Source organism: Gossypium hirsutum, chromosome A01 (genome assembly GCF_007990345.1).
Source record: "Gossypium hirsutum isolate 1008001.06 chromosome A01, Gossypium_hirsutum_v2.1, whole genome shotgun sequence".
Lineage (NCBI taxonomy): Eukaryota > Viridiplantae > Streptophyta > Magnoliopsida > Malvales > Malvaceae > Gossypium > Gossypium hirsutum.
Genome location: NC_053424.1, coordinates 38,681,433 through 38,692,435, shown reverse-complemented (window position 1 = coordinate 38,692,435; position 11,003 = coordinate 38,681,433). Strand labels below are relative to the sequence as shown.

General features: G+C 34.3%; 1 non-coding gene across 1 annotated transcript; it reads right to left on the bottom strand.

Annotated features, from left to right (window-relative positions):
• Positions 1–9,324: 9,324 nt before the first annotated feature.
• LOC121206602 (small nucleolar RNA R71) lies at positions 9,325–9,431 on the bottom strand. The gene has a single exon (XR_005901668.1). It is a non-coding gene; the product is annotated as a small nucleolar RNA R71 (small nucleolar RNA).
• Between the last annotated feature and the right edge of the window lie 1,572 nt (positions 9,432–11,003).

Here is an 11,003-nt window from a genome sequence, read left to right as displayed (position 1 = left end):
AAAATATCGATGCCACTGTCCCAGAGAAGGTCTTACACAAAATCAAATACGATGCCGATGTTCCAGACATGCTTACACGTAAAATCAAAAGTCGATGCTAATGTCCCAGACATGGTCTTACACAAAAACACATATCGGATCCTATGTCATGACATATGTATCCTAACTATTCCTAAGGTTAGTATGGGGCTTTTTGGATGTCGAAACTTTGTCGATACTTTCTTGGATATCTCATACTCAACTCATATAAGCATTCATCAATGTTCAATATCATATTAACAGTAATAATTCAATTCAAAACACGTTTATTTATATATCGACTTACCTCGTACGGTAATGAACAGAAACGAGTGACTATTCAACGACTTTTGTTTTCCCCCGATCTAATTTTGTTTTCTTGGTTCTTGATCTAAATCAATTCACAATTAACTTATTCAAACTTACATTCATTCACATCTATCCAAAAACACATATTTAGGGCATTTTACGAATTATCCCTCACATTTTCACATTTTAACACTTTAGTCCTTAATTCACAAAATCACAAAATTTCTATATACCCATGTTAAGCCAAATTCTCATAGTATTCATATAAGCCTATATATTTCATTTATTTCACATTTTAGTCCCTCAAAATCTACTTTTTACAATTTAGTCCAATTTACTCAAATTCATAAAAAATTCAAAGACAAAACTTAGTAATCTAACACATATCTTTAATTCACTATCATCAAACTTCATATAACTCATAGTTTCATCAATGGCTCAACTCAAAATCATCAACAAAATCAGAAATTGAGACATGGGCTTAGTAGAACATAAAGCAACTATCACAAAGACATAGAAATTATCAAAAACGGAACAAAAAAACAAACCTTCAATTGAGCTTTAGCATGGCCGAACCCTAGCTAACTCTTTTTCTTTTCTTTTACTTCTATTTTTAGTTGATGAACAAAGAAATAAAGAATATGATAGCTTTTCTTTTAATTATTATAAGTTTATTATCATATTTGCTTATTTAACCTTTGTTTAAACATAAAATAAACACATAATGGATGGTCATTTATGTCCATTAAACTTATCAATGGCATAATAACAACATAAGGACCTTTCATTTAAACAGACATAACAAATAGGCACTTTTAACATATGGCAAGCAACTTTTACATTTTACGCGATTAGGTCGTTTTATCAAATTAAGCACACAAACAATCAAATTTTCGTACGGAATTTTCACACATACAAATTCACATATTATAAACACAGAAAATAATATTAAAATATTTTTCTTACTAGGATTTGTGGTCTCAAAACCACTATTCTGACTAGGGTCTAAACCGGGGTTGATGATAGATGGTATGATATATGTGTGAATTGGTATGGTTTGGCTACCTATAAGTGTATGGAAATGGTTCCAAATTGGTTGCTATATGTTCATGAGTGACGGGTGGCAAGTTGGTTTTTCAATTGGCCTATTTTTGTCTACAAGGGTAGAGACACGGGCATGTGTCTCAGACGTGTGCGACACATAGTCATGTTACACGGTCATGTGTCTCCTAGGGTACCCTTTCAAATTATGGAAGTATATCCTCTAGTTTTCCACGGGCGTGTCTCCGGCCGTGTGGTCCAAGTCAGTATGTATGCCCTATTTTCACATGGCCTATGACACGGGCATGATTGGTGGCCATGTGAGGCACACAGGCGTGTAACCCTTAAATCAAAGAAAATTTTCTTAGTCCCAAACCACTTCTAAGCATGTTTTAAGGTCTCTCCGAACCTTATAAGGGTCAAAGTGATTAAGATGAATGGATTTTAATTATGATTGCACAAATTTATGATTTATGTTTAGTTTGATTGGTAACGCCTCGTAACCCTATTCCGGCGACAGATACAGGTTAGGGGTGTTACAGGAGCAGACTCAGGCATGATGCAAAAATATGAAAATTTGAATTTTTGTCAGGACAAAAATTGTTGTTGTTTAATTCAAGATTAAAACTATTCCCTGGTAAGTTGAAATCCAGATGGATTAGCCTATACACTATAAATCAGATAACACCTCATGGGGCAATAGAACTTATTGGAAATGGAGGATAATTTTTTCTGAAAATAGACAAAGCGTAAAACATTATTTGGGGGGAAAACAAAGGAAAAAATTGACACTCAGGCCTTAAAATGCAAAGTTTTATGGAGCCAAAGTAGGAACAATGGTATATTGGATAGTGAATGGGAAATAAATTAAGAAAATGAGACAACAAAAGATCAAAAGGCAGAGAAAAAGGACAACAGAAACTGGCCTCAATGTCGCAACACTAGCTTTGCATGTCACGACACCACACAAAGTTTAGCATAGGTAAATTGTCCTCAATGTCATGAATTCATAAAAGATGTTGTGACACCCCTGTGTAAGATGTTGTCTGACTTTTAACTAACATCTGACATTTCTATAATTGAACTTTAGAAGATTTAGAATTCTCTAATCCCTTATTGATTAGGAATAAACTATCTAACAAAAATATAGCTCTTAACTGTATCACTATTTTCCTTTAAAATAAATAGACCATTAAGATATTATTATCATCCCCAAAATTTGTGTGGAAAACAATATGTTTCTGTCGATAGTTAAGGAAGCACCATAATCTTGGAGAGTAATATCAAAATAGCATTCAGGTTTGAATAAGTCATTGACTCTGATATAGCATTATGAAACCATCTATTGAATTTCTAGAAAACAACATACAAAAATATCTACAATGGTTGTAGCCATACACATTCATCTAAGAACAAGGATTCGAACCATTAATGATAAAATGCAAAGGAGTATGGGAAATTGCACCAAAAATAGAATGGACTAACTTCTGCTTGCCACTTGAAGAACCAACAATAATACCTGTGGTGCAAGAATTCTATCTTGCATTAAAAGGGAGAGAAGCGACAAGACCGTATTATGAGCTACAAACATATGTTGAAGTTAGAGGGGTCAACGTCCTGGTAACTAAAAGAAGTATTTGTTAATTTTATGATTGTTACACCCCTCACCCATATTCAACACTAGAATAGGGTTATGGAGCATTACCAAACTTATTACAGAAATAAACATACATTTCTTACACAATTTTCTATTTCAAATATAAATGATTCACAATCATTCATATCGTCCCTAATATGAACCGATGAGGACTAAATCATGCACTAAGAGTGGCTGGGATTAAACTGATAACTCAAGAATTTTTTATAAAACTTAAAAAACTTTTCAAAATACAGGGGACGCACGCCCGTGTCATAGGTCGTGCAGACATTCGAAATGGAATCACACGGCCGTGTCCCAGCCCGTATTCGACCCTGTATAACTCTCTGACTTGGGTCTCACAGCCAAACACACACCCGTGAGCCCATCGAAATGGCCACACACTGCCATGTGCCAGGCCGTGTACTAGGCCGTGCCAAACCTTTAGGGTATACTGACTTATGCCACACGCCAAGTCACACACTTGTGTGATGGGCCGTGTAGAGCATACTGACTTGATTTCTAATTAAACACCAGGGGACACACGGCCATGTCACCTGACGTGTGTCAAGTACAGCTGAGACATACACTCGTGTCTCTACTCGTGTGGCCAAAAATAAGCTATTTACCGAGCAATCTTTCTCGCCCAAACTTTCATTCACCTACACAAACCAAATGAGATATAACATGGCATAAATAAGAATTCTAACCAATCTTAATAAAGTCTAATTCATGCTATTTCTATACCAAGAACTATAATGTTCATAACATCATATTTTTCCAACTCCAATCATACAAAATTCACATTCACAAATCACTTAACTAGTTAATTTCATATACGCATTTTCTTACCTAAAATCATATGCATACCAAATCTCCAAATTTCAATCATATGGTAATTCAAATTACCAATTCACAATAAGCATTTATATAGCAATTATCAACCACAGAACAAAAGGCTATTTGCATATATATATACATCATCACATATACCAAAATAAGCCAAATCACATGGCTATACACATAACCAAACCATTCATCATTTACAAGACAACTCAAATGCCAAAATCCATTACTAACATATAAACCAAAATGACCATAACTCCTATACATGCCATATAACCAAATACATAAGTTTAAAAGTACCAAAGTGATAGCTTGATAGTGTGATGCAATCTCCGACGACTCCCAAATCCGAGCAAGATTCGATAAACACTATAAAACATGGAAAAGTAAACACAGTAAGCTATAAAACTTAGTAAGCTCGTATAGTTAATAAGTAAAACTCACGATTCATTCACCAAATCAAGTAGTATGAAAATTATATACTACAAAATCATTAAATCATAAGGTTAACATATATTCAATCACCTAAGTAATTATGACCTCACTACTTTCATAGATTCAATGCTCATATAGTTTTCGTACATACCTGTACTGATACATATCTATTTCTCACTATTTCATATCTTTGATATACCCATTGAACCATTTGGAATAATATCAGATAATCAAGATCTCGCACCCTAAGTGCCAAATACATAGTCGAAGCTATCTCAATATCATATCTCATATAATGCGCACTCTCGAGCTATCAACGGGTCTACTCACACAAGTTGACAGTCATGACGTAGCTACATAGTGCTGCTCACACAAGTTGACGAGAATCCACAACACATGCTGGATAACTCAGCCACCGGTAGGACGTATGGATAGCACCCAAATCACATAATCCCTAATGGCATGTCATTTGTATCCTAATCTATTCCTAAGGTTCAACCGTGATTTCACATTGCTGAATCTTTGTCGAACATACACATAAAGTCGTATTCACAATTAGTTCAATATTAAATCATTTAAAACACAATTATAATAATGCTTATTAATATACAAACTTACCTCGATCGTAAAAATGATGAAATGGATCGACTAATCCAATACTTTATTCTTTCCTCAGTCTAGATCCGAACTTCGCTTTTCTTGATCTATATGTAATCAAATTTAGCTTATTTAATTATCATTCTATTCAATTTAATCCAAATGCATATTATGGCAACTTTACTCTTTTTGCCCCTAATATTTCAACATTTTTACAATTTAGTCCTTAGCTCATAAAAATACAAATTCATGCAATTAGGTCCCTACCCATGCTAGCCAAATTTCCTTTATTATCATAACAGCCCGTATTTTTCATTTATTTCACATTTCTACCACTAAATTTACACATTTCAAAATTCAATCCCTGATTGGCAATTTTACCAGAAATTACTTTACAAGTGTTGTTTATCTAACAACAACCATACATTTTCTATCATCAAACATCAAAATACATGTACTTTAATCAATAGAAAAACCCTAAACTTTTAACAGTTTTGTAAATTAGTCCCTAAACCTTTAACAGTTTTGAAAATTAGTCCTTGAGCCAGCTAGATTAAGTTACAACGACTCCGAAAGCATAGAAATCATTAAAAACGGGACAAAAATGAACTTACATGCACAAAGAATAGTTGGCCGAACCTTGAAGCTATTTTAATGGTGTTTCTAATTTTTAATCTTTATTGTGGAAGCTTATTTGGGAATATGATACTAAGTTAGGGTACTATTTTCTCATAGCTTCCTAAGGTTCCCACATAGCTTCTTCGACACTGTGCCGTTGCGAAAGAACCTTCACTAAAGGTATACTTTTATTTCTCAACTCTTTAGTCTCTTGAGCCAGAATTCTAATCGATTCTTTACAATACATCATATCAGGTTCAATTTTAATCTTTTTCAGAGAAATTACGTGTGATGGATCTGATCTATATCGGCGTAACATCGACACATAAAACACATTGTGGATCTTTTCTAATTCTGACAGTAAAGTTAGTCGATATGCCACTGGCCTTATTCTTTCGATAATCTCATACGGCCGATAAATCGCGGACTTAATTTTCCTTTGCGACCAAAAAGAAGAATCTTCTTCCATGGAGATACTTTTAGAAATACTCTATTACCGATTTGAAATTCAATGTCTTTACGTTTCAAATATGCATACGATTTTTGTAAATCTGAAGCTACTTTCCAACTGTCGCGATTTACTTTCACTTTCTCTTCGGTCTCTCTGATCAAATCAAACCCATCAATCATTTTCTCACGAAGCTCGGTCCAATACAATAGAGTTCTACATTTGTGACCATACAAAGTTTCATACGGTGCCATCTTTATACTCAATTGAAAACTGTTGTTATACGCGAATTCAACCAACGGTAAATATTTCTCCCAATTGCCTTCAAACTCTAAAATATAGAAACTAAGCATATCTTCAAGAATTTAAATTACTCTCTCAGATCGGTTTGAGGATGAAATGCAGTACTAAAATGCAATCGCGTACCCAAAGCTTCTTCCAATTTCTTCCAAAATCACGATGTAAACCTCGGATCTCTATCTGAAATAATAGAAACTTGCACCCCGTACAATCTAACAATATCAGAGATGTACAATTTAGCTAATCTATCGAGTAAAAAGTCTGTACGTACTGAAATGAAATGTGCCAATTTTTTCAAACGATCAACAACAACCTAGATAGCATCTTTGTTTTTCGGAGATAGGGCTAATCCTGATACGAAATCCATCGTAACTCTATCCCATATCCACTCTGGTATCATCACTGGCGTAGTAGTGCCGAAGGCACTTAATGTTCAGCTTTGAATTGTTGACAAACCAAACATCTGGACACAAACTTTGAAATGTCTCGTTTCATACCCGACCACCAGTACAATTATTTCAAATCATTGTACATTTTAGTACTCCCCAAATGTACAGATGGAGAACCACTTTGTGCTTCATGTAAAATTTTTTGAATAAGCTCAGAATTCTTTGGTACACAAATTTTACCTCGGAACATTAAACAATCATTAGATCTGATTTGATAGTTTGAATTAGTAGTCGACTCACATTATACTCTTTTAACTTACAATTCGTTATCACATTTTTGAGTCTCGTAAATTTGCTAAAGAAATAATAGTTTAGCTTTTAACTCAGCTAAAATTGAACCATCATCAAATAAAGTTAACTGCGTGTTCATCGCTTGCAAAGCAAATAAAGATTTTCTACTCAGAGCATCTACGACTACATTTACTTTCCTCAGATGATAATCAATCATTAACTCATAGTCTTTCAACAATTCGAGCCATCTTCGTTGTCGCAAATTCAAATCTTTCTGAGTCATTATATACTTCAAACTCTTGTGATCGGTAAAGATATGGCAGTTCTCACCGAATAAATGATGTCGCCAAATTTTCAATGCAAACACAATAGTAGCCAAATCTAAGTCCTATGTAGGATAATTCGTTTCCTGCTGTTTCAATTGTCTGGAAGTATAAGCTGTCAGTTTGTGATAAACCATAATTTATACATATTTTTACCCCATGATTAATGCATTTTATGGATGATTTCCCATTAGTATTGGTGAATACGATGCTCCTAATGCTTTAATTTAATGTTTTATACGTAGGAGAGCATAGGAGAGCGAAAGGAACGAAAAACGGGCCAAAAATTGAGAAAATGGGCCAAAGTACAAAATCAACACGGCCTGGACCTCCTCACATGGGCAGACCACATGGCTGTGTCAATTTGGCAGGTTCGAGCACGGCCTAAAGTAATCGCACATGGGCGTGTCACATGGGCGTGTCCCTGCCGAGCCCAAGTTGAGTCCAATTCGAAAAAGGCTAATTTTGAGGGCTTTTAAGCATTCCAAAGCCTATAAATGCACCCTAAAGGAGGAAGAAAAGAGACACATAGAATAGGGAGTAAGGAATTACTCCAAGGAAGCCAATTGATCCATCTCAGAAACCAGATTCACCATCAAGACTGAAGATCTCTCCACAATTTCCCCTTCAAGAGTTTTGGGTTTTCTTATTTAGTTATGAACTAAAACCCCTAAATACCTAAAGGGAATGAAACCTAAGACGAATCTTATTATTATTTTCTGAATTGTATGATAAATATTTCACTTGTTCTTAATTATGTGTTCTTAATTCTTGTTTTGATATCCCAGGATACTGATTCAAGATAAGCTCTTATTCAGAGGAGGAATAGACCCTGTCTAAGAGTACATTTTTCATAATTAAGCGGAGTTGTTTGCGCGCCTAGACATAGGGTGACAAGATTTTGCCGGATTAGGGTGAAACCTAATAAAGGGATCCATAGATCGAGTGAATGCAACCCTAGGGTGTTAATTAGAGAAAGGTCTCAATTATTCAATCTAGGGATTAGACATTATTAGTCTTGATAGGGATAATAACATAACTTAAGGACCTCTACAGAACAAGTTAAATGAATAAATCGTCCGATTCGGAGCCAGAATAACAAGTACATTCTAGGTGGATTTTTCCTTAGGTATTGTCTTAATTCAATCGATTTTCCCAAAAGTAATTCCCCAATTCTATTCTCTGTGAATTCTTAGTTTAGATAATTAGTTAGTTAAAACAAAAACCATTTTATTCTTAGGCTAGATAATAAAAAGATAGTCATTACTAGTACTTTTAGTTCCTTTGGGTTCGACAATCTGGTCTTGCTAAAACTATACTACTTTTCGATAGGTACACTTGCCTACATCGCGATAATAGTTAGTTTCAAGGACGATTAATTATAAATATTTAAAACCTATCACGAAATCACGCGATCAAGTTTTTAGCGTCGTTGCTGGGGAACTAAGATATTAGGAATGCTCAATTTCTATTACTTTAGCCATGTATTTTTCTTGAAATTTAATTTTTATTTATTAATTTATGTTTTCTTTCTCTTGGCAGGTTTTTATAGTTTATGACTAGAAGAAACCTGTCAGCACCATTACTTTTTGAAGAAGAAATCGATCGCACAGTTTGCAGAAACCAAAGAGAAATAAGGCGAAGCTTAAGATAAACAGAGAACGAGCAAGAGGACGATACTCAACCCCCAACCAAAGAGATGGCTAAAAACCAAGACAATCAGCTACCTCCTGCTATTGCATTTAATCAAAATCCTGCTCCACGTACTATGTATAGGAACTGAATCAAGCATAATTAGACCTACTGTAGCTGCAAATACTTTTGAACTAAAACCTAACACTATTCAAATGATACAGCAATTTGTTCAATCTGATGGTTTGCAGGATGAGGATCCCAACGCTCACTTAGCAAACTTCTTAAACTATGTGATACATTCGTCTTTGGGTATTCCCTTTTTCATTAAGAAACAAAGCTAAACAGTGGTTGAACTCATTACCACGAAGGTCAATCACTACTTGGGAACAAATGATCGAAAAATTTCTATTAAAATATTTTTCGCCAGCTAAAACAGCTAAATTACGTAATGATATCTCTTCGTTTGTGCAGATGGACTTAGAACCTCTTTACGATGCATGGGAGAGATACAAAGACTTACTGAGAAGGTGCCCTCAGCATGGGTTACTGCTTTGGCTACAGGTTCAAACATTCCATAATGGCTTGAATCCTTCGACTCGACAAATGGTTGACGTAGCTGCTGGTGGAACTATCAATAATAAAACACCTAAAGATGCCTATGAGTTTATAGAGGAGATGTCACTGAATAACTATCAGTGGCAAGTCATAAGGACTAAGCCAACTAAAATAGCAGGCATTTATAACATCGATTCGGTTACTATGCTTTCAAATTAGGTAGAACTTCTAAATAAAAATATTGATGGTTTACTTGGTTCTACTCAGGTACATCCAGTAATGATGTGCGAGATGAATGGAGGAGGAGCATGCACAAAGTATCAACCCTTCAACCCTAGCATCGATGAGGAACAAGTCCAATATATGGGTAACAATAACTCTCGATCCCAAAATAACCCATATAGTAACACTGTAATAGCCCAAAATTGGGTCTAGTTGGAACAGAGGTTTCAGGACCATAAAATCCAAGATAGAAATAATTATTTTATGATTATTTTGAGATCTATGATATGATTGCATGTTTTTGTGAAAATTTCGTGAAGAAATTCTATGCATAAAGTGCTCAATTTGAAGTTAGGGACTAAATTGAATAAGTTGCAAAACTTGCATTCTAGAAGTTTCTAGCATGAAATTGCTTTGAAATATTAATTAGGAGATCTTAAATAGAAATTTGATCAATTTCTAAGTTATGGACAAAAATTGGACATGGATGGAATTTTTGAAAGTTTAGTAAGGAAGGGCATTTTGGTCATTTGGTAATTAAAAGAAATAAAAAGGGAAAATAAAGCCACAATTGACTCATCTTTTTCATGGAGGCCAAAATTAGCATGGGGTAAGCCATGTCTAGGGTTTTCAAGCTTTCCAATCTCAATAGTAAGTCCGTTCTAACCCCGTTTTTCAAGTTCTTTACGTTTTTGGAATCCCGGTAATTTGATTAAGCTTATTCTAGCAATAATTTAAGCTAGGGTTCATATTTGGAAAAATAGCCATAGGTGAAATGTGTTTATTTTGATGTTTTATGATAGAATGTGAGGTTTTAAATTATGTTAGACAACTTGTGCTACTCGGTTTTGAGTGAAAACGAGTAAAAGGGCTTAATCGGTAAAAATACCTAATAGTCATAAGTATATGTTAGAGTGAGAATTTGATGTTGCCATAGGAGGGAAAAGTGATCAGCATGTCATAAAACATAAGAATAAGGGATGAAGTTTAATTCCTGAGCCTAGGGGAAAAAGTGTAAATATGCAAAAGTTTAGGGGCAAAATTGTAATTTTTAAAAAGTTTAAGTTAAGGACTGTTTTGAATAGTACATTAATTAAATAAGTAAAATATGATGTTTTAGATCTCGAAAAATGAGATTTGAACCTAGAATGAGAGAAAAATCGAAAATTGGGAAAGTTGGTAAAATGGCCGTTTTATTATCGAGGTAAGTTCATATGTATAATAAGCATTAATTTATGCATGTTTCAATGTAAAATTGATATATTTATTATAATTTTCGAGGTGTTGAAAGTATGTAAGTTGGTATGATAATAATACAGCAATAATGCTGTAATTTATAT